The 24,873-nt window shown below is 47.4% G+C and overlaps 1 pseudogene; it reads right to left on the bottom strand.

The window, feature by feature from the left end:
- Nucleotides 1-24,873, bottom strand: part of LOC144371858 (acyl-coenzyme A oxidase-like protein) — a 199,913-nt pseudogene that overhangs the window by 51,209 nt on the left and 123,831 nt on the right.

Here is a 24,873-nt window from a genome sequence, read left to right as displayed (position 1 = left end):
CCCCCCTCCACAAAAATGGTAAAAGAACACCTAGTATAAAATATTGTACCAACAATGACAGGAGCAGTGACTGAGAAGGCTGTCCTTGCAGGGGCTGTGGTTCTTAGCCAAGTGGCTTGGCTGGGACATTGCTCTGCCATGTGTGGTCCTGGGTAAATGCTATGTCCAGGTCTCAAATAAGGAATGCCGGGGACATAATTGATAGACATATTCACTGAATGTAAAGGTCAAGTAAGTCACGATAGAAACTAAAATATACTTAGAATCAACAGACAGAAAATCTTATATATCAAACCATGATTGAAAGAGCCAAAACAGTATTTTAAAAGATAACAGCTTTAAATGTTATTATTATCCAAAAAAAGAAATAGAGAAGATTAATAATATCCAAATTAGGATATTAGAATATGAGCAGGAAAATAAAACCAAAGAAAATAGAAGGAAATAAATAATAAAGATAAAAATCAATGGAATAGAAAAACCAGACGCAACAAAGAGGATCACAAAGCCAAAGTCAATTATTTGAAAAAAAAAAAAAACAACAACACAAAAATAGATTCAGAGAGTAAAGTAATGGGAAAAATAAACACTTTTTGAAATGGAAAGGAGGCATAAATCCCAGATGCAGCAGGAATTAAGGCCAATATAGCTTAAAACCAAGAAGAAAGGGACAAATCACCAGAAAAATATAAATTACCAAAACAGACACAGGACGAAATAGGAAACCTGAATAGCTTATGATCATTAAAGAAACAGAATCAATCATTGAAAATGTTCTCAGAAGGAAACCACAAAGGCCTGAACGGACTTGTAGCTATTTATGCCAAAAGTGCAAGGGACAGATGATTCGGTTCCAAGCAAACCCTTCCAAGATAACAGGAGAAGGGACACTCTTAGGGCATTTAGTGGGGGTGTAAAATTTGATATTCAAACTAGGTAATGAAATTACTAGAAAGGAATACACAGGCTAATCACTCCATCACAGATGGAAAAACCTGAACAAACATTAGCAAACAAAATCAGTAGTTTTTTAAATACACACACGTGCATACCACAGCTAAGTGGTGTGTATCCCCAAACCCAGATTTGTTAACATTAGAAAAATCTGTCAATAGACATTCACCACACAAACAGATTAAAGGAAGATAAAGATGCAATAAATAATTTCATAAAATTCAAACACATTTGAATTTAAAAGCCAACACCCCCAACCCACATACATATACATACCTCGACCTAAACTAAGGTTAAAACAGACCTTCCTACACATGATAAAGAAAATCTAAATACTAAATAATATCCTTGATGACAAAACATTAAGCACGTTCCCTTTTAAGTCAAGAATAAAATGCAGGTGTCTGTTATCCATCAATTCTGTAAACCATTGCACGGGAAGTCCTTGCCATTTCAATGACAGAAGACAAAAAAATTAATGTAAATAATTGATAGTAAAGGAAGAAACAAAGCTAAAATTTTTCCCTGACAGGCAACATAATTATCTTCATAAAAAACTTCCCAAACTATAAACCTATCATTAGAATTATTATGACAATTGAGCAAGATTGCTGGATATAAGATCAACATACAAAATTAAACTCCATTTCTATATGCCAGCAATGAAGGGTTAGTTAGAATATGTTTTGAGAGCTATCATAGATATCATAATTGAGATCTGATCAGCACTGTTCTCTAACCACAGAACTCACTGAGGTGGGGTATCAACAGGCACATTCATGATACATGAACATTCCAAAAATGGTAGAGTTGGAAAGGGTTTAACTCAAACGGAGATAAGGATTCAGCATTGGATGTGCAAGAGACCATCTGGAGTGTGGCTGGACACACATAATTCAGAGGTAATTTTATACAGCACGGTTAGTGTGCCTGCATTTTTACCTGCCACATGAGGTACAGTGTGCAACTTCCAATCGCATTGGTGTGTTGGCACTCAAAATTCTTGGATTTGGGATTGAGAATGCTCAGCCTGTAGATGCAATAGCTGAATACAAAGAAGAGTTGGGGAGAAGTGGCAACCAAGAGAGGCAAAGGCTGGGCAATGGGTCTGGAAGGGCGGAGAGGCCTGAAACAGGCATGCCTGGACTCCAGACCCTTCCCAGTTCTTGGTCCTCACAAGACCTGGATTCCAGAACCCACCTCCCCAACTCTTCTCCTAAGGTGCAGTCTTCTTTTTCACTTAAGCAAGTTTGTAATGATTCTCTTACTTGTATTCAAAAGAATTTTAATCAACTTGGGAAACTTCATATGCACAGTAAATCCTTTTGGAGAAGTATAAACCATCTCAAAGGACAATAAAGCAAGAAAGATGACAACATATAGTAGATTCCAAATTGGCAAACTGGCGCAGGATCAATGCCAGTCCACCCCCTTATCCTATCACATGTCTGAATGCTGTATAAATTTTACAATTACCTTGTTTATGCCCTTAGGAAACTTGGGTTGAGACCTTCAAAGGACTGTTACCAATAACATGGATTATTCTTGGGTCATTCAGCACATTCTCTTCAGAATGGGTAAGGAACCATTCTACTGTCTGTTACTCTCCCCCTATAATTTGCCTGACAAGATAGGATCTAGGAATCATGACTCTCACTGAGAAGATGGACACCTCAGGGCAATCTTCCTCAGGATTCCAGATTAACATCAAAAGACAAAGAAGCCTGTTTAAAAGCTATGGACTATGTTAAATGAGGATTAAGAGTAAAACAATGATTAACCTAGGACCCAGAGGGTCAGGGAACAAAGTTGTGGTCACCTCCTACTCTGAGAAAAAAAAAAGTCAAAGTCCTAAACAAAGAGAACCCCAGCCCCCCCCCCATGAGATCTGGAGAAAACATCTCACCTCATGTTCTTCCATCCATGGGAAAACCATAAATCCATTAGAATAATGACTCCTACCCCTGGGGCTACTGGAGGATTATGGGTGGCAACATCTCTACAGGCTGCTGTACCTAGCAAGGACTGGAAGAATGTCAGGGAGTCAAAAATGAACCCTTCTCTTGAAAAATAAGGGTTGATTCCACTAATCTTAGAGAAGATTCTTTGAATGTTGAGAATTGGTGACTTTTATAAATCTCTACAGATCAGAGTATCTTCAGAAGCTGAATCTGCAGCATCTCAAGTTCAAGGCAACTATCTTCTGTGTTATACTCAGAAAACGGCAGCAGAGGGTGAGGAAAGGCTTAGAGTTTATATCCAGGAGCCCTGGAATGGTGGGATTCATCTTGAAGGCCCTCATCACTGCCAGAGAAGGGGTCTCTGGCCTGTGAAATAGAAGAGGGATGAGTTGGCCAGGAGACATTGGGTTCTCTAGAGAAATGAGAATGAAGCTGAGCAAAGAGCTTGGCTAACAGAGTCATCATTGTTGGATATGGAAAATGACAAACCCCAAAACAGTGTGGCTCAGGAGAGGGAGTGAGGGAGAAGGCGACACACTATCCTTTCCCAGTGACAAGACAGGCCCCAGGGAGGAGGTATCCACCAAGTCTGACAGGCAGCCTCTGGGAGAGGCCAGAGCATCGATCGTTCCCCACACAAATCCTTTCCCAGGTACCGACCAGGGACCCCAGATCCTCCATCTGGCCCAGAAAAAGATAAATCCCAGGGGGTCTGACCGCTGACACCAGACCCCCTCCCATCTTGCCCAGTAAAACAGATCCCCAATTCCTGAGTGCCCACACTGACACGCTTATTAATTAAGTCACCTCTCATTTGAACCTATATAAGCCCACACTCCTCCTCTGGCCAGTTGCTCATTTTTCACCAGGAAAGCAGGTCCATCAGAGGCATCTCCCGGTTCCTGAATAAAAAACTATACTGACCCATGAAGTTTGCATCGGGCCTGGTCCTTTTGTGCTAACAGTCTTGGCAACCAGAGTACCCACATGGCCCCTTCTGGTAGAGGACCCTTCTACCGTGAGGCCACATCAACACTTGGACCCGAGACAGACCCTTCTTGGAGGTTCCCAGCTCCAGCCTTGAGCCTCTCTGAGTGTGGGCAGTGTCCAAACTCCTCCCATCTGCCACCCTGTTACTTGGCACCGCGGAGAGGCCAGCCAACCCTCACCCCCTCACACATGTGCAGTCACAGCCAGTGGCACCCTTGACCTTCAGAGCCAGAATCCTCCACCAGCACCACTAGCTAGCTACACATGACCCAGGCCTCAGCCAGGGTTATTCTTGTTTGCATTTCTTCTCCAGAAGTTGGACGGAGAGCCAGATAGCCTCCGCCTTGGCAGATCTGAGTGCGTCTGACCCCCTTGTGTGTTGTGAAAGGCATCCATCCAGAGGACGGCTGTGAAAAGTTAAGGATTGAAATCAATGCCATTTATTTTATCCCAGGAGTTACTGCATCAGCTGCTCTTGGACAGCAGCTCAAAGGATCCTCTACTCTTGGGCCAGGTTGCCTGCCTGCATTGCCTGGGGGGGCTCTGTGTTCCTCTGCAGGATTGGGCAGGGCCCCATTGAGTTCTTAGATTTGTTTACAGTTCTGCATCCACTTGGGTCCCCAGCAGACACTCCTGACTGCTCCTCTCTGTCTGCATTCAAAGGACCTCCACACCTATTGTCAGCACACAGGACCCGGCCATGTGAACCAGCGAGAGCAACTCCCAGTGGACGCTGTCAGGCTCCTCCTGCAGTGGAGGCTGGCAGGCTCCTCCAGGAGTGCAGGAGGTCGCCAGCCTCAGCACACAGGCATGGCGGCATCTCTTTGGGATTCTCAAGATTTGTTTTGTTGATTTCAGGACTTTGCTCTATTCCAAGGGTTAGTGGATGCCAGAAAAATGAGGTGTTAAATCTGCCTGAGGAATGAGTCATGGCCAAGTCTACTGAATAAGCAAGAGACTCTGTATCAAATTTACAAGCATTTGCAATTGTTTCAGTGTTTTCTGGTGCAATCATTACATGTAATCATTGGGGCCTCTTCCAGCTGGAGTATATTTGCAAACAGCAGCTCCACAGCTAACATGAAAGGGAGGATCAAGGCCCTTTGCTGATAAGATTATCATTCTGGATCTCAGCTCCCTCCTGAGACTCCACCCTGTTGCAGTTCTGTTCATATATTTCTTTATTTGCTTGGTCAGTTCCACTCTTCTATGTGGGACAGCGAGACAGAACCGGTGCAGCAGGGTGGTGTTACGAAGACCCTCCACTGCTGGGGGTGGGACACGAAGTCCTGCTATGGAGACTGACTGTGAGCACCCTGTGAACCCAGGGCTGACATCTGGTGTTGGTATCAGGGGGCAACGTGAATGGCACAAGACGTGGCTATGGGTATCCTGCTGCAGGCACCATCTCAAGCTGAGGGATACTGTAGAAGGTCCTCATGAAGGTTTGGCTCTGCAGGGCCAAGGCCAGCAGCTAGGACTGGGGTCACTGATCCGCCCTGCTGAAAGGGACAGTGGAACCCACGTGTGTATCCAGGCTGCAGGCCTGTTTTGGTGGACACTGAGGCTTCGGAGTCAGCATTTGGTGAGCATGCCCAGCTTCAGCCTGTTAAGCTCCCGTAGGTGGGGTGGGGGAGCACAGGAGGAGCAAAAGATCGGTGGGGCAGAGGTGAGAAGCCTTCCCCTGCTGGGGTAGAGCCTACAATCCTGTAGAAGCTGATCCTCCCTCCACAGGTCACAGCAGTACTCTGAGGAGCCCCGACCAGGCAGCTCCCGCAGAAGGCTAGTGCTTTATGGTGGAGGCCAGGGAAGAAAGGAAGGGAACAGAGTTGGGATCCTTCAGTGTAGCCTGTTACTGCATCCACAAAGGGGAAAAGAGGGAGGTACCACCTTCTCCCAGTATCCATGGGGGATTGGTTGTAGGATCGTAACAGTGTCCACTATATGCTTTCAATGTAGCCCTTTTTGCTCTGCCACTGCAACTGATTTCCAAAATGGACAAGTTTCTTTCTCTTCCTCTCTCCCTGCTCCTCCCTAATGTCTTCCCCTCCTTAATCTCAGTCACAAGTGGATCACCTTTCTTCCCCATCCTAGGCAGAGTTAGATAACTCCCTGAGCACACATCCACCATAGGAACAAAGTCATCCAGAGTTTGAGGATGGCACCAGAAGTTCTCAGAAATGACTATCTCCCGAGTTAACAAGTGAATTTCAACTCCAGAGAACAGGTGGAATTCAACCTTTGAATCACCTCTTTAAAATCCCCCTGTTCCTGCTGATGAGCAGAATCACAGCCTCTGGGACAGGAGTCCCTTGTGAAGTTTCTCCTTTGCTAGCAAGGCAATAAAATTTCCTTTTCCTTTTTTCCAAAATTGTGTCTTCATGATTGGGTTGGCATCAGGGACAAGGACTAAGCTTTCAGCAACGGGACCCCTGCAGATACCCAAATCTTCAGACGCTCAAGTCCCTTAGATGAAGTGGCATAGTCTACTTGAAGTCATCTCCAGATGGCTTATCATACCAAACACAACGTAAATGCTGTGTGAGCAGTGGTTACACTGTATTGTTTAGAGAACAATACAAGGAAAAAGAGGTCTGTGTGTGTTCAGGACAGATCCAGTTTTTTTTCTGAATATTTTCAACCTATAGTTGGTTGAATCCATGGGTGAATGTGTGGATACAGAGGGTGGATGATTGGATTTATTGAGTGCTTACATGGAATAGGCACCAAGAGAGAGGGATACTGAAGCTCTCAGTGGGGAGGTCCAATGGCCCTGAACATGAGATTCCACCACCCCAACCCCGGTGGCCCCCTTCCCGTGACAAGGCACCTCTCCCATCAGAAATGCTCATCTAAGAAACGCAAGGTCCAAGGCTGCTTCTCCCGCTCCCCCTCTCAGGTGATTTTAGGAAATCCTCTCTCGGTTGCTCCAACACTGGGGAAGGGGCAATGTGTAAGTAGAGTCAAGTATCAACAGGCTCTAGAAGTTGGTTGACCCCACCAACCCTTAAAGAAGGAAGGTGGGGGGAAGAGAAGCAGCAGGGGCCTGATGCACACGACCAACCAGAGGCAGAGCTGGGTCTCTGCAGCCAACTGAGAGACGCGCGGTCGGCTTTCCCTCGTGGGCAGGTGAAGGGTTTTCATCACGTCTAAATGGAGCCTGTTTGACTCTCCTTCCACATACTGAGATTAGAAGCCGAAATGCAGAACATGTGTGGGAACAGAGAACTGGCCACTGGGGCTCTAGAAGCTGGGTGCCAAGAGCAGGCTGGGCCAGTCTGCCGGCTCCCGTGCCAGCCCCTCCCTGGCTCAACACAGAGGCTTTGGGGTGAGTAGTTTAACTAAATCCCACTTCACTTCCCTGGGCTGTACCACAGGCAAAACAGCAGGGAGTCATCTCAGGAAAAGAATGTCTGGTCCTGTTGGTGGCCCTCCCCTGCTAGGGGAAAGTCTAGTTCAACTAGTGTTAACCACAGAGCAACCAGCAAGACCCAACCAGCAAGACCCAGCCATGACACTGGGAACCAGCTCAGGCACATGAGGGGCCTTGCCAAGCTTTAACATGGTTGTGAAGTCACTGGTTCTATTCAAACCATGCTTGTCCTAGAGGGAGAACTTAGTTATTTTCTCGGATCGAGTGGGCAAAACCAGTAAGACACTGTGATAATAGGAGCAAATGTGACTCCATTTTGTTTTGTGACTCCATCCTGTAAAGCAACCATGCCAAGTAGAAGGGTCATGACTGGGGCAAGGTGTTCTTTTACTTTTGCTATAGAAACCTTTAAGAACACGGAACTACCTAATGGGACATTGTTTCTGTAACTAGGGGAACTGGCTCTGTTTCTGTAACTGGGGTGACTGGGCTAACTGTGATTGGTTAGGGTTCCCACCACTTGACTGCACTCTCCCACTTCTGTAACCTGGCTTGCTTGCATTGGCTGGACCCCCGAATGTCCCTTTTGGGGTTTTCAGGCTTATCAGGAGTGCCCTTGAAATTGTTTGGGGCTGATCAGGGGAACAGCTTTATGTTCTGGTCAGTCGCCAGTGAGCTTCAATAAAGGCTTGATTCGATTATGCACGAGTGGTCTGGAAGTCAGTTTATGAAACCCCGGGACAAAGCTTTGACTACAACAATACAAGTTGCATATGGCGCAGTGTCGTGGGTCAGGGGCTTGGAGGGACTCTCTGGGTATGAAGCTTGGCTCTGCTACCTTTTCCCTCTTAACCTTGGGCAAGTTATTTCATCTCTCTGGCCTAAGTTTCCTTCCTGTTTTCCTGCCGCCTTTTAGATTAATTTGGTATTCTTATAATTCCATTTTAACCACTTCTTAGGTAGACGGCTTTTTATTTTAGTGGTAGCCTCAGAGTTAATAGTATGGGTGGAGGTTCCCTAATCTGAAGGTGGAAATCCAAAATGCTTCCAGTTTCAGATTTCACAGTACTTAGCATTTCAATCCAGCCAAGTCTATGGAAATATTCCAAAATCCAAGAAACTCTGAAACCTGAAACGCTTCTGGCCCTCAGCGCTCCAGATGAAGAAAATGACCTGCATGTATTGTTAGCCATGATGGTCCACTTTCAGGTGACATCATCCTACAGCACATATGGTGTGACAGCCTTGCAATGGTGTGCTTTTTCTTCCCTCCTGGCATTTCTGCTATTATTGCTCACTTTACTCTTACACATGTTGTAAACCTCACTCTACATGGTTGTTATTTTCATTTAAAAAGTAAACTTAATCCAGGCACAATTGTGCAAGGTTGTAATCCCAGTAATTTGGGAGGCTAAGGCAGGAGGATTCTAAGTTCAAGGCCAGCCTCAGCCTCAGACCCTGAATCAAAGTAAAAACCAAAAGGGGTGGGGATGTGGCTCGGTGGTAAAGCACCTGGGTTCAATCTCTGTAGCAAAAAGAAAAAAGAAAAGCCAGTTAACTTTTTTTTTAAATGGTACTAGGGACTGAACCCAGGGGCACTTAATTGCTGAGCCACATCCCCAGTCCTTTTTTATATTTTATTTAGAGACAGGATCTTGCTGAGTTGCTTAGGAACTCACTAAGCTGCTGAGGCTGGCTTTGAACTTGCGATTCCCCTGCCTCAGCCTGTTGAGCCACTGGGATTATAGGTCTGAGCCACCACACTCCGCACCAATTAACCTTTAAAAAGATTTAAATACTGAGACTAAAATCTGATCATTTTATCTGTATTTTTGATGCTTTTCATTGCTTTGTGTAAATCCCTATCTCTATCTGGTATCACTTCCTTCTGCCTGAAGAATTCCCTTTAGTACTCCCCATGGGAAAAGCTCGTGAGTGATGAATCCTGTGAACTTTTACGAGTCTAAAGGTGTTTTTATATTGTTTCTTAAACACGATTTTGTTGGATACAGAATTTTAGACTGACTTTTTCCCTTTCGTTACTTTAAAGATGTTGTTCCATTGCCTTCCAAGGTGACGAGTTCCACATGAGAGATCAACTGTCATCCTTCTATCTGCTCTTTTATACAGAACACTCCTTCCTTAAGCTCCTCAGACAGGCTGGTGGGAGAGGCACTATTCCCATGCTGTGTAAGCACTGCTGCTCTAATCCTGCTGGGTGATTCTGTCCTCAGCCCTGAGCCATCTCACAGGCCTGCGCTAGTCAGTACCAGCTGGATATTCGGGGATGGGGCGGTGGGAAGAGCTGCTGCTGACCTCTGAGCTCTCCCTGGTCCAGTTCTCTCCTGTCCACTACTCCATCCTGTGAATTCTACGTGCTTTGTTCCCATTGGCCCCTCAGCTCCACGCCTTCCACCCGGGGAACTCTCTTGGCTCTGCTGTGGATCACCCCTAGATGGTTCTTGGGTATGTATATTTCTGTCCTTCAATAGTAGCCCCCACATTGGGAAATGATGGTTTCCGACCCTCAGGACGCTGCTGTCGACTTGCCTCAGCCCCCTCCTCAGGCATGGCCTGGAAACTCTCTCATGGTAACCACAGGGGCACAGCAGGGTGGTTTGTCTCCTCCTTCTGAAAGGTTCCCATCCTTCCTTGCCTGGTGGCCATGCCTTACGAACTCCTCGGTGCGTGTCTGCTGACCTGGTTTTGGTGTCTGGGTCAGGAGGGCATACCTGCCGTGTGTTACTCCAACTTGGTCAGAAGTCCCCCAAGGCCAGAGCGGCTGGAACCTCAGGGCCTCCCAATTCCATGCACAGGGCACCATGCCCCCCTCAGACTCCCTGGCCTTCAGGACCCAGAACATGTGCCTAGCACCCTGTCCCACACAGACGGAGAACTGGTCACCCTCCACAGTGACCCTAACCAGCAGTCATCAGGGCTGTGATGTGCTTGTGGGAACAAGGACCACGAAAACTCCAGCCATGCGGCTCACTTAATGATCAGCGCCTAGAAATTTTTCTTTTTGTATGAAACCTCCTTTATTCCAGGCAGAGAGAGAGAAAAAGGAGTAAAAAAGATTAAAATATGATTGAATCGCAAAGTCCCACTCTATTTGGACCCTGCATTATCCACTTCACTGCTAAGAAAGTTCTTTAAGCATAAAAACATTACTTTCAAAACATTCAGCCTGACGCCCAAAGAAAGCAAGAACTGCCAAAAGTCCTACAGAAACAGCCAGCCTGAGACTCTGTCATGACCCCCCGACACAGAGCAATAATGGCATTCAAATCAGCCACCGAGCATTATGGGAACATCAGTCTGTGGAGGGAACAACCTGAGAATCCAGAGGTTTCCGCATGTTAAGGTTTGTAGACAAGTCAAAATAGTGTTATTTTGACTTGTCTACAACTCTACATTCCCCTGGCAAAATACCACGTGTTATTTTGACTTGTCTACAGACCTTAACATATCCCCCTTTTGTTTAATTTAAATAAGGACCATAGTGGTTTTTACATAAACACCATAAATAACCTGCTACAAACAGAAAGTGAGGATACAAAATGTAACAATACCAAGCCACTTGATGGCTCCATGCAAGAAGCCCTTGGAAAAATTATACCAGCAATGACACTGTTAGCAAAGAAATCAAGTTTCAATTTCTTGTACATTACAGTTTGTTGTCTCAGTCCAAGTAAAGCAGTGTCTCAATAGATTAACTCACAGTCCAGGTAAATCATAGTCCAGGTAAGTTCTGCAGGCAGCTAGCTTAAATCACAGTCCAGGTAAGTTCTGCAGGCAGCTATCTTAAATCACAGTCCAGGTAAGTTCTGCAGGCAGCTAGCTTGATCCGAAGTCTCGTCCGTTTCTCAGCCAAAGTCTCCTCCGGTTTTCAGGTTTTCAGCAACACTGGAAATTCTTCCTCTTTCCTTTTCACCAGCACTGGGATGAAGGCAGGAACTCTGCATTTACAATAAATGGCTTCCATTCCTGCTGTATCAATCTACAGAAGTTATTCATCACCCCCCGGTTATTATGCTGCAGCCAGACTGCGGCATCCGCAGAGTAGTTCAAGAGCAACCGCACAGGGACCATGAACTCACCTAGACCCAGCTGGGAGGGCTGGGCGCCCATCCACCCCCAGATCCAAGGGAGGCCACGCAGGAGGGAGAGAGGGCCACTTTGTGTGCACTGGTGCTGAGGAGCCGATGAAAGGCTTTATCTCCTTCCCATTTCCAGATGCAGAATCCTAAGTACCGAAGGGCCAAACTGGGAACATTCCAGTGAGAATAGGATTACAGAGACTCTGGCCTTGGAGAAGCCACCCCATAGCCTGGCCCAGAAAATGTACTCCCCTGATACTTGGGCTTCTGGTGGCCACCGCAGACACATGCAGCCAGCCCACCGCTGTTGGATAAGTGAGTCCCAGGGATGTTGTGCAAACAGCGGGCCGTGACACACTAGTGGTCACGAAATTGATTTAATGCACCAGGACTGGCTTTTCTTAAAACGACACCCACTGAAAAACCTAAGAGCACCTCACAATAGTGAAGCCAGTGCTTTCCACAAAGCATCTTTGTCCAATTTCATGTATGTATGCTTGTGAGGCCCGGGTTGGAATGAAAAGTGTGCCTATACCTCTGGTCATGGTCAAAGAATCTGAAGTGCACTGGCCCAGAAACTTGAGTATTCTCTGTTTGACTGCGGTCAGGAGTAGAAATGGCATCCCCTTTGTTTACAATGCCAATGCCGTTTAAATACTTGATTCCAAGAAAACAATCAGAGGTATGCAAACAAGCAAAAAGTTAGGTACTAGAATATGTTCTATGGTGTCATTTAGCATAACAATAAAACTGGGGCATAACATGAGGGACTGGTTGAATGAATTATGGTACATCCACGTGATAAGTGGTACCAGTTTTTAAAACTTCACCTGAAGGATCATCCTCATCAACTCTGAGATGAAAAGGAGAGATTATAAAATTTTAAAAACACACATGTGCAGTGCATGGAAAGAACATGGTGTGAGGAACAGTCTGTTGCCTCTGAGGGATATCTCTGCTCTCCTCCTTGTGCTTTTCTATGTTTAAAAAATTTCTATAATAGGTATTTTGGGTTTTTTGTTTGTTTGCTTTTGGTACCAGAGACCGAACCCTGGGGTGCTTAACCACTGAGCCATGTCCTCAGCCCTATTTTTTTTTTAATCTTAAGACAGGGTCTCTCTAAGTTGTTTAAGGACTCACTATATTGCTGAGTCTGGCCTCAAACTTGTTGTCCTCCTGCCTCAGCCTCCTGAGTCATTGAGATTACAGGTGAGCACCATCACACCTAGTATATTCTTTTTATAAAAAATAATATAATAATTGTGATTTTAAAATATGCTTTATTCAGGATAGAAGCTGCCCTTCCCTGTGGTGTTCACATTGGACAGCAGCAACAAACATTAAAGTCAGCAGGTGGGAGAGGCAGGACTGCACAGGGCTGAATGGTGAGAGTAGAGGCAAAATGTAGGTGCCAGATGCACTCAGATTGAGATAAATTGTACAACAGTTTCCCATCCTCTCCTCTTCCTCAAGCCCAGCTCCTACACTAGACACAGGACATAAAAATTTGTCCCCACTACAGTGACACAGCCACCTCAATGTTCATAGCAGCTCAATTCACAATAGCCGAGATACAGAACCAACCTAGATGCCTTTCAACAGATGAATGGATAAAGAAAAAGTGGTATATACACACAATGGAATATTACTCAGCCATAAAGAAGAATGAAATCATGGCATTTGCTAGAACTGGAGAGTATCGTGCTAAGTGAAATAAACCAGTCTCCCCAAACCAAAGGCCATATGTTCTCTCTGATGTGCAGTTGCTGATTCACAATAAGGGGGAGGAAGAAGAGAAGATCAGCAGATTAGATAAAGGGGAATGAAAGAAAGGGAAGACGGGTAGGAATAGAAAAGACAGTAGAATAAATACATTTGAATGGGTTTCCTTTTTTTGTTTGTTTGTTTGTTTGTTTTGTGGTTCTGGGGATCGAATCCAGGGCCTTGTGCATGTGAGGCAAGTACCCTACCAACTCAGCTATATCCCCAGCTCAAGAATAAATATATCTAATAATTTTCCTATGTACACATATGAAAATACCTAAGTGAACCCCATCACCGTGCCCAACCCCAACAATGGGGTCCTAATTAGAATAAGATATATTCCATGCTTGTATAATTTTATCAAAGTGGATTCTACTGTCATGAATAACTCAGAAGAAACAATAAAATAAATAAACAAACAAAAATTGTTCCCAGCCAAGAGCTGTCAAGGTGGGCACCCTGTCTCTGGAGATGAAGGGCCAATGCTCCACCATGTGTTCTTTCTCTCTAAAAAGTAACAATGACGTCCTGGCCACACAATGTTCAGGATGAATAACAATAATAATAATAAAATAAGAGAAGAGCAGATGGACAGGTCCGTGGACGGATGCCAAGTTCCAGGGCTGAGGGGTCTGGCTACCTGGGTATTCATTCACTCTGTCATTCTGTCCCTGCACCTGGCCATCTGCCACTCAGTCCTCAGTGGGCTGAAGCCTCCCCACTGCAGTGAGCCCGAGGCTGGGGCGACCAAGGATGAGGGAGGATGAATTGCTGCCCTCAATTCAGCCTCGGTTTCCTCGTTAGGAAAGGGCGTGGTGAGCACAGCTGAGATGGTTGGCACCCGCCGTGGGCCCGGCCGCTGCTGCTGGCTTTGTCTCAATGGACACCATCAGCTGCTGCCGTGGCCCTGGGTCCAGGTCCCCCGAGCACCTGTCACAGGCGACTGTGCAGACATTGTCCGTTCCCTCTCTAGGGTCCTCAGCCCTGGCCTCCCCTGCACCTCTCCTGGGCTTAGCTTGTGCCTGTCCCCGTGTCCCTTGATGGGCCACACCCCTCCTGTGTGCAGGTGTCCGTGCCTGTGTGTCACAAAGAAGGTACATCTGGTCCCCATCCCTGGTCCTGGCACAGAGCGCCTAATTTAGCACAATAAATACACATTGGTTCTTCTTCTCCAGTTTCTGCCACGACTCCGAAGTCCCTGGGGATTTCCTGAGTGACAGGGCTCAGGAGCACCTTTGGTTTTAATGTTTCGTCTGTAACCCTGGAAAGACCTAAGAGCTCCTAAATCCCCTGGAGAATTCCTGAGTATTAAAAGCATCTTTTGTCCAAAGGAGGCAACTTCTACTGGGCTCCTGGACAGCTTTGGGGTGGGTCTGGTCACTAGAAAGTCCAAGCCAGGATTAGAAGCTTGGAACTCTCTTCCCTCCCTCCCATCCTCTAGGAAGGGGACAGGGCTGGAGATTTTGAATAATTAATCGTGCCTATGTGGTCAGACCTCCATAAGAACCACTAAAATTGTGGTTCAAAGAGTTTCCAGGCCATCGAACTCATCCACATAGTGGGAGGCTGGTGCACCCCCAAAGCCACAGGGACAGAAACTTCTGTGTCCAGGAGCCATCCAGACATCATTTTATGTACCTCCTCATCTGTATCCTTTGTCAAATCCTTTATAATAAATAGGCAAATGCATTTTTCTGAGTACTGTGAGTTGATGCAGCAAATTCTTGAACCATTTTCTGTTGCTATCATAAAATAACAGAGGCTGGAAATTTTATAAGGAAAAGAGGTTTATTTAGATCACAGTTTGGGAGGTTGAAAATCTGAAAGCTAGTGGCTTCATCTGTTGCACCTCTGGTGAGGGCCTTCTGTTTATGTTCAACATGACACTTATGCCATAGCATAAGTGTGCACAAGATGACTGAGTACCACAGGTGGAAAAGTGTCACATGGTAAGAGGGGAAGTATTGCAGGGAGCTGAGGAAACCAAATTTGCTTTATAACAAATGCTCTTGCAGTAACCAATCCAGCCCTGCAAGACCTGTTCCAGTGTTAGATTTAGATAAGATGTCCCCCCAAAGCTCACGTGTGAGACAATGCAAAAGTGTTCAGAGGTGAACTGATCAAATTACGAGAGGGGAAACCTCATCAGTGGGCCAATCTACTGATACGAATAACTGGGGGTAACTGTAGGTTGGTAGGATGCAGCTGGAGGGAGTCGTGGGGCTGTGCCTTTCAGGTTTGCATTTTGTCCCTGGTGAGCAGAGCTCTGGGGCTCCTGGTTGCCGTGTCCAGAGCTGCCTTCCTCCTCCACACCCTTCTGCCATGGTGTCCTGCCTCCCCTCCAGCCCAGAGCTGTGGAGCTGGCTGACCATGAACCTCTCAAACCAGGAGCCAAAATAAACTCTCCCTCCTGTAAGCTGCTCATGTCAGGCATGTTGGTTACAGTGAGGCAACAGCCGACTGCATGTCCAGTCTCCGAGAACTAACAGGGCTCTTCAAACCCAGGAATCTGGGGCTGGGGCTGGGGCTCAGTGGTAGAGCCCTCGCCTGGCACGTTCAAGGCCCTGGGTTCGATCCTCAGCACCATGTAAAAATAAGTAAGTGAAATAAAGGTGTTGTATCCAACTACAACTAAAAACAAAACAAAACAAAAACCATGAATCTATGCACACGAGGGTAGATCCCTCATGACCCCTAATGCCTCTTATTGTCCCCATCGCCTCAACACCATTACAACGGGGAATCAAGCCCCATGAGTTTGGGTGGGGACAAACCACATTCCATAGCAGACAGGAGGACCCAGGGAGCAGGACTAGACAACCAGAAGATTACAGGAGGCACCAGTCAGACCCTGTTGAGGGTCCTGTTCACTGCCCCCCAGTGTCCTGACCCTCCCCATGAGGACTGCCCCTGCCTGGGGGCTCACTTCAGGTCTCACCTCCCTCCTGCCAACATAAGCTCATTCTACCCCAGAACCCCTGGGTTCTGTCCCCATCTGCTGCCAGCCTACGTTTGAAAGGACGGCCGGCTCCCAGACTGCAGGTGGACACCCGTCACTAAGGGAGGTCTGGCAGCCCACTGAGGGGCCAGCTGCACCTCAGTGCCAAGGGCCACTTTATTCTACATCCTCCTTCTTTGCCACATGAAGTCCCATGGGACATCCCACGGGAACAAGGCAGGGGCGCGTCTTCACTTGGCCATGTTCTGAGGAACGGCCCTGCCGCCATTCAGATGAGCCAACACCACTGTCCCCAGAGAGAAGCCCTCGGGCTCCCACAGAGCTCTGCCCCTCGTGGGCCCAACTCTGATGCACTGAGCAGGGTGTGGAGCTTTCCAGAAACCCTTCATTCCCCTTCATGTTCCACAGCTGCCCTTGGCCTCTCCTCTACTGAGGCTAAAACTCTCCTCCTCTTTTGACACCTGGAGCTTGTGTCTAGGCCATGTTCAACCATGCTCAGCACCCAGCTTAGAGGAAAGCCCAGCAGGGACCTCCCTGCGTCCCTCCCCCTCTGGGAGGGGCTTCTGCATCCAGCCAGGTTCAAACAAGGGACGTCTCCCCGGGGTGACTGATAGGGGCTTGCACCACGTAAAAATAAGTAAGCCCCAGTCCTGCCGAGCTGATGCCTGCAGTCCTGCTGGCCTCCAGTCCCAGGTCCCCAACCCCAAGCCTGCAGTCCAGTGCACACATAGTCACTTTGGGTCCACTTCCCCACCAGCTCTGGGCCCAACCGGGTGGGCCCTGGACCCTACAAGTACCTCTGTTCAGAATTTCACAAAACAAGGCACCGATCCCACCTGTTCTTGGAGCCCTGTCCGTTCCCAGAGACTCACGCTGGGCTTTCTCACCCCTCATTGCACGATCCAGTCTGAAGCCTGGGGCTGGGGACACACGGGGCAGTGTCAAAATTCTCTGTCTTCTGCCTCCTTCTAGGGCAAGAAACCCTTGGGGGTCATTTCCTATTTCTCAGCAAGGGACTGAAAGGCAGGAGCACGGCTTTGGTTTTCTGAACGCTCCGTGGCCTGTTGACCACCACCAAATTGATTGGCATGTAGCGCGGGCTTCATGGGCCAGGCACGCGGGCCAAGCACTTTGCAGATGGGTTTGCATCGGTCCTGGCAGCATCGCACGAGGGGGACACGTGCAGGTAAGTACCCAGAGTCAGAATTCCAGGGGGCTCAGAGCCAACTCTGCCCAGCCCAGGGCTGCCCTGCGCACGCGCACTCCTGGGGCCCCGGGACCGCACGCGCTCACCATGCCTCCCTTGCTCTCGCGGCAGTCCTGCAGGCAGCCGACGTTCTCCCAGGTGCTGTAGGCCTTCAGCCCCACCATCAGCGCCTGCAGCGCGCGGCTGCTGACCAGCTCCTTCCCTTGGAAAATGTCCTCATCCAGAAGGGCCCCCGCGTACCTGCCAGATAGAGCAGAGAGGTGTGATGGACGTCCTGGTACCGCCAGCCATGGGAAAGAGCGCATCCAGGGACATCAGAACCCCAGGGTCACCACCCAAGGCTTCCCATGCCCTTCAGAGGTACCCATGTACCACAGCAAAGCTGCAGCCAGGAGTCTCCCACACACCATTCTCCCTTGGAAAATGTCTCCTCCACGCCCTGCCCAGCTGCTTTGCCGCCAGGCCAGTCACAGGCCTCCTTTCGCACAGGGGCCCCTGTCCCAGCCTGATGCTGCTTCTCTTCTTCTTTGAGTCTAGGAGCACATGGTCGCACTCCAGGTCACTCTCTCCTGCCCGCCACACAGTGCACACATTGGTACAACCGCTTTGGAGAGCTGTAAGGAGGTTCCTCAAAAAGCTAGGAATGGAACCGCACGTGACCAAGCTGTCCCACTCCCTGGCACTTATTTTAAGGGCTGCCTTCCTTCTGAAAGCTCTGGGCAGAATCCCTTCATTACCTACCTTAGCTCCGGGTAGCCACCTTCTGTGACTTTCCTCCTCCTTCTATCTTTGAGGTAACTATGCCCACCTGCCCTCCCATGCTGCCTCATTTCCACTAGGTGAGGAGATGAGGTGAGGAACCCCCAGCCTTGTCACTCCTTCTTAGCCTCCTCTCATGTACAAGGAGCCCTGTGACTACACGGGACCCACCTCTATAACCCATCAAGGTCGCCAATTCAATTGTATCTCCAGGTCTGTTTTGCCCTGTGAGGTGCCATATTCACAGGTTGTAGGGCTTCGGATGTGGACATCTTTGGGGCCATCATTCTGGCTAGCACAAGGTCCATTTCAGAACTCCCAGCAGAAGCAGAATTAAAACATGAGAATCATGAACAACTTGTGACACTTTGTGTGTAGAGGGCGAAGTTGCTTAGGGCCTTGCTAAGTGGCTGAGGCTGGCTTTGAACTTGGGATCCTCCTGCCTCAGCTTCCTGCCATTTCTCTGGAGTAAACATGTAGAAGTGAAATAGGCAGGTCATATGGCAGCTGCATTTTAACTTTTGAAGAAACTGCCACACCATTGTTCATATCAGCTGTGTGATTTTTCCTTCCCACCTGCAGCTCATGAGAATCCCAATTGCTCCCATCCCTGACAATGGTTGGCTTTGCGTCTTTTTAGTGTTAGTCCTTCTAGCAGTACAAAATTGTATTGCCTTGGTTTTGAAGTTGCATTTCCCTGATGATTAATGATCATGACCAACTTCTTCTGTGTCTGCGCCTGATCATTCATTTATCTTCCTTTCCTGTCTGCTTAATTCCTATTGGCTTGCTCATCCTTTTTCTTTTTTTTTAACCAGGGATTGAACTCAGGGGCACTCGACCACTGAGCCCCATCCCCAGCCCTATTTTGTATTTTATGTACAGACAGGGTCTCACTGAGTTGTTTAGGGCCTTGCTTTTTTGGGGGGGGCTTGATCAGAAGGACTTGGGCCCCCCAGGACACAGGGAATAAGGCCTTGCTTTTGCTGAGGTTGGCTTTGAACTTGCCATCCTCCTGTCTCAGCCTCTGGAGCCACTGGGAGACAGACATGTGCCACTGCACCCGGCTCATTCTATTTTTAATTGACTATCCTCTTTGTATGTTCTGGCTAGCAATCCATTGGTGGATGTATGTATTGCAAACATTTTCTCCCATCTGTGGCTTGCCTTTTTATTTCCTTAAAGACAGAAGTCAATTTGGGCTCAAAGTATTGACCTTCATCCATCCAAAATTTTCTAGGGTCTGAACATCCTGTTTCTCCAAATGAAACCTACACAGCAAAAGATACTACATGGAGCCAAGTCCTACAGCAAAAAGCAAAGGCTTCTGTGCTCCAACCACAGAACACAGAAATCAAACTAGAGCAAGCTGACAAGATGCATTTCCGGGTGCATGATGAAGATAGACAGAATCTCTCTAAAGTCATGAAGTCAACAAGAGGGTTGGATTCTGTTAACCAGAAAAACTTGGATGAAAAGTGGGAGGGAAAGGGAGAAAGAAGGGGAATAGCATGGATGGTGGAAGGAGACGGTCATCATTATACAAAATACATGTATGAAGATGTGAATTTGGTGTCAACATACCTTATATACAAATAGAGATATCATAAGTTGTGGTATAAAGGTGCATTAAGAATTGTGATGCAAAAAAAAATCAATAAGAGAGCTCATGTATAATGGCATAATTTGTCGTGAACATACTTTATATACACAGTTATGAAAAATTGTGCTGTGAATGGATAATTATGAATGTAATGCATTCCACTAATGTCATGTATGAAATAAATGAGTAAATAAATTAAAAAAAACATTTAATGCATTAAGCAACTGAAAAAGGGCTTATGCATTGTCATTTAGTTTGGTCCTTACAACAGTCCTATGAAATAGGAAATCACAACACCATTTTACATACAAGGGAAAAGCCTAAATACAACCTAGGTTATATACTTAACATGTATTAGGGCAGAGAGAGGATTTTAACCCAGTGTGCTCTCTTGTCCTAAATAACGTGCTCTTTGGGGGTAGGGCTGTAGCTCAGTGATAGAGCACTTGCCTAGCTGTGTGAGGCACTGGGTTGGATTCTCAGCACCACATATAAATAAATAAAATAAATAACATGATCTTTTCATTCTAAACAACATGCCTGTCAGTGGCCTCAATCAAGTTCATGCAGTTTAATCTATGCTATGCTATCACTACTCTTGCCTTGGGCTGTAACTTGATTTAATCTGCCAGGAAAATGTCCTGCTACAGAAGCCCTCTGCCAGACAGACAGGGTGTCAGGGTCCAGGAGGAGTGTCTGAAGAAATCTGCAATAGGAGGCTCAGACTGGTCCAGAAGGTAAATTAGGAAATAAGGATCCCTGTGGCAAGTTTACTCCTCTTTAGTAAGCCCATCTATTGAATAGGTGAGATCTTTAGACATGCCAAGTACCTGTTTAGAAGTTACATGTGCCACAGTCTGGCTAGGCAAAATAACCAGGGGGTGACGAGCAACTTGTGAAGGTTGATACAGTAGTAGCGGGAGCCGCTTTATTATGGGACATAGAAGCATATATACCCAACTAATTACACATATCTTAACTTAATTAACATAAACTAGATACAGCAACCAATAAGGAATCCTCATCATCTTAATAATTATACACAGTTTAACTTAATTAACATAAACTAGATACAGCAATCAGTCATTAAGGAATCTCCATACTTAATGGCTCACTGGCATTACTTCATAAACTACTCCCTCTGGCAAAATGCCAGGTGCCATCTTAACTTGGTTGTGGTCCTCATCAACATCCACTCAAACAACAGGTGAAGAGAAAATAAGTGCAGATCCCCCACCACACAAGGGTACAGGAGGAAGGCAGACAGTCACTCAGAAGCCACAAAGTCAATGAGAGGGTTGGATTTAATTTACAAGTTATTTTGCATAAAGAGATCAGATACGATTTCTTGGCAGTGATGCATGGGAATTGCATTCTTAACAGTGCAGTGTGGTCCTGGCAGCATAGGGGGATGAAGGGTGTCTAAGGTGCTCAGCTACCCTGATTCCATTTACCTATGAGGACAGAGCACAGGTGAGGTTTCTGTAGACTGAGGAGTGTCATTCCACCTGTTCATCAATTTAACAAATGCCAATGAGTCCTCACTTTGTGCAAGGCACACATCTATCTAGGTACTGTAAAAACATCAATTGAAAACAGAGAGCCAGGCACGGTAGCACATGTCTATAATCCCAGTGGCTTGAGAGGCTGAGGCAGGAGAATCATGAGTTCAAAACCAGCCCCAGCAAAAAGGCAGGTGCTAAGCAACTCAGTGAGACCCTGTCTCTAAATAAGATTTTAAAAAAGGCTGGGGATGTGGCCCAGTGGCCAAGTGTCCCTGAGTATAATCCTCAGTATGCCCCAAGAATTCTAAAAATTCAAAATAAAAAAGACTGGGGATATGGCTCAGTGGTTAAACACCCCTAATCCCCAGTAAACTTCCTCCCCCAAAAAAAAAACACAAAACAATGAAACAAAGAAATCTCTGCCCGTTGAGTTGCCTTGAGACATTAATGAGTTACTACATATAAAATGGTAGCCCAGGGCCTATTACGTGGCAAACACTTGAATATGTGTCAGCTACTATCTTAATGTTATCCTTACAGGTATTGGGTAGGAAGAATGCCTAGGGGATGACGAAATCCAGCTGAATCTCAGAGGTACAGATGGCGCTGTGGCCCTCCTGGCCTGGAACCCAGCCTGGACTGCCTAAGCTGCCCATGTGGCCAGGAATAAATAAAAGGCAGACCTAAAATAATCTTTTGGACTGATGCAATACAAAAATCAATGTTTTAAAAACTTGTTAATCATTTTCTAAACTAGGAATTTCATTTCTGTAGCAAATTTCCTGGCCAGCTACTTCCAGACTCCTTTACAACAGGAAAGAATAGTCAACGTGCAAAACTCCAACCAGTGCGGTGGCCAAGTGTGATGTCATCGCAAGGTCGTCTCACTGCTTTTCTTGAAACAATGTGTGCAGAGAGCTAGGTACTAGATGTGAACATGCCAAATTGAGGACCAGAGGTCTCCACCTCAAACCAAGAGTAGTAGTGGGACAGTAAGAGGGGCCCAGGTTGCTGACCCAAGGAGCTTATCTGGGCCTTCCCCTAGGAGGGAAGCTGGCTTCGGAGCAGTGACCCCCTGAGCTGTGTCCCAGAGGATGGCTGAGTTACCAGGTGGAGCAAGGGTGTGAGGTGAGTGCTGGGGGCGGGGGACGGTCCCCCAGCAAGGGCACAGGCAGGAAAAATATCAGCTCAAGAACCCAGCACAGAGCCTGTGGTGGAAATCAGCAGAGGAGAGAGGTGGGGGAATGGCAGGTGCCAGGCAGGGGGAAGAGGCTCCCAGGCCGTGGGAAGGAGATTGAGTTTCACTAAGGGCAGAAGATGCTGTGGGGGTGGGGATAAAGGAGGGTCCCAGTGAGAATTCAGATTTTGTTTCAGGAGGATGGGGTTAGGGGAGTTGAGCTAGGACGTGTCCCAGTGACATGACAGAAGAGGGAGGTATCACCAGAATGTAGAAATGATAGAAAGTTGGAGAAGTCTTGGGGCCAATGGCCATAAGAACAATTCATATTTATTGAGCATGGTGTACCCTATTCTGAGCATGTCCAAATATCAACTCCAAATATCAAATTTCATCTTTCTAATAACCTGGTGTTATTCTTCCCATTTTAGAGACGGGGAAATGAGACACAGAATGTTAGTCACTTTCCCATCGTTGCACGATTAGCAAATGAAGGGATCAAGGTTGAGGCCTCAAGCGTAGAGTCCCAGAGGCTCTGCTGCATCGCCTGGAATATCTGAGGCTGTGCCAGGCCCTGTCCTAAGCACGTTCGTGTGTTAACTCTGCAGCCCCCCAACACCCAGAAGTAGGTACTGATATCTTCACTCCGTTTCTAATGAGCGACTTCACATCCAGAGAATTTCAGTGGTTGCCCACGCGGCTGTGAGTACCAGGGCTGGGATGTCGACCAGGACAGCCTGGCCACTCCTGTCCCTCAGTGACTTCACTTCTGTCTCCTCCATGAGGCCCCTCTCAGGATCCGTGGCCTGGAAGGATTCAGAGAGCCAAGGGATGAGTAGTCTGGGGGGACCATGAAGGAGTGGAATCGGCTGCTGAGGTGGCGGGGCTCCCGGGAGGCTGCATAACGTGCACAGCAGGTGGTGCTGAGCTGAGAGGTGCACATGTCAGGTCCTGAGGCCAAGAAAAGGACCAGGGGTGGGAAATGTGTCATCCATCTTGAGGAGGTGTCCCAGAAAGACAAGCTCGAGGAAGGTGACTGCTCGTTGGTAGAATACAAATGGCCTCATGGTTGGTGTAGCACGCATGCCCAGTGAGACCCACGTGGCAGTGTCTGCTGCCAAGACACTAGGGCAGGAGGTTGGCAGGGCACAGCCAGGGCTCAGCAGTGAGGAGCAGTCCCTGATTATCAAAGGCCCCATGAAGGGAGCTTGAGAAGCTGACCCAAGCACAGACACCCATGCCAAAGGCAGGAAACAGGAGTCCTAGCTGGCTTCCCTGTCACCCAGGTGGGGCTGTGACCTGGCAGTGGCTGCCCAAACCTCCAGGTCTGCAGAGGCACCTGCTACACAGGTGATCTGATGGAGGGAGAGGTGCAGCAGCTTGAGGAGGCTGGCAGGGGAGTGCTGCAGGGCTCCCTGCAGAGCTGACCTCCCCTCACCCAGCAGGCCTTGCCCAGCGCTGAGCACCAAGGGGGCTCCTCTCCCCAGGCCAGCAGGCTCCAAAAGACATCAGGTCCTGCCATCACTTGAATATGTACCCCCACCCCCAAAATCATGCAGGGGTTTTATCCCCCCAAATCTTATGTTAATGAAATTAAGAAACTAGAAACTTCAGCGGCAAGTGGTGTTCAGAGGTAGACATTTGGGAAATGAGTAGGTGAGATTAGGCATTAGGGTGGAGCCCCCATGATTGACTCCTGGTGGCTTTGTGAGGGCAGGGAAAGGCCACATGGACACAGAGATGCCCGGGCATTCCTGCCATGGTGTGACATAGCCATGGGCCCTGGCAGGACCTTCAATGTGCCATTTGAACTTCCAGCCTTCTAACTAACTGAGTTCAATGAAACCTTTTTTTTTTTTTGTAAAGTAAACTGACTCGGGTATTTCATTATAATAATAAAAAGGGGACGAATGCAGTTTCCATCCTCTTTGATTGAAGACAAGAGAGTGTTGGAGATTCTCACTGAGGGCCAGAAGATGGGAGCAGATAAGTGGCCTGCAGGGAGGGACTTAACCCAGCCAGGCCTCCCAGCTCCGGCCCCCACACAGGGCATGTGCAGGGCTTAGGAAGTGAGCTGCCAGGCCCCACACAGCAGCAGAGGATGCCGGGGAATTGGAATCTCAGGTAAACAAGGCATAAATTTTAGTGTAAACATACGGTGCTTAGACTAAAACATGCTGCATTAGTTATCTGCAATTGAAATTGAATTGGGTGTCTAGATTTTACCCAGTAACCAACCAGCAGTGCACCACACAGCAGCTGGACACGCATCATAACATGTGCATTTATGGAAGCCATCCCACCTCACTCTGTCACCTGCCTTTCCACTGTGGAGTGGGACAACTCCTGTCATTGTCACAGGAGACGGGAGATGAAGCAGGGCCCGTTGCCAACCTGGCTGGAGGTCTGTTTCCTAACTGCAGATTTATGCTCTCAAAGATCTGAAGTACCCGTGCTTCATTAGGGCTCAAAACACCAAAGGACCCTCTCACTGGTCAGCCTCAAGTTTCCCAGACACTGA

Source organism: Ictidomys tridecemlineatus, chromosome Y, assembly GCF_052094955.1.
Source record: "Ictidomys tridecemlineatus isolate mIctTri1 chromosome Y, mIctTri1.hap1, whole genome shotgun sequence".
Lineage (NCBI taxonomy): Eukaryota > Metazoa > Chordata > Mammalia > Rodentia > Sciuridae > Ictidomys > Ictidomys tridecemlineatus.
The sequence above is the reverse complement of the archived record's forward strand: the minus strand, read 5'-3'. Positions and strand labels throughout refer to the sequence as shown.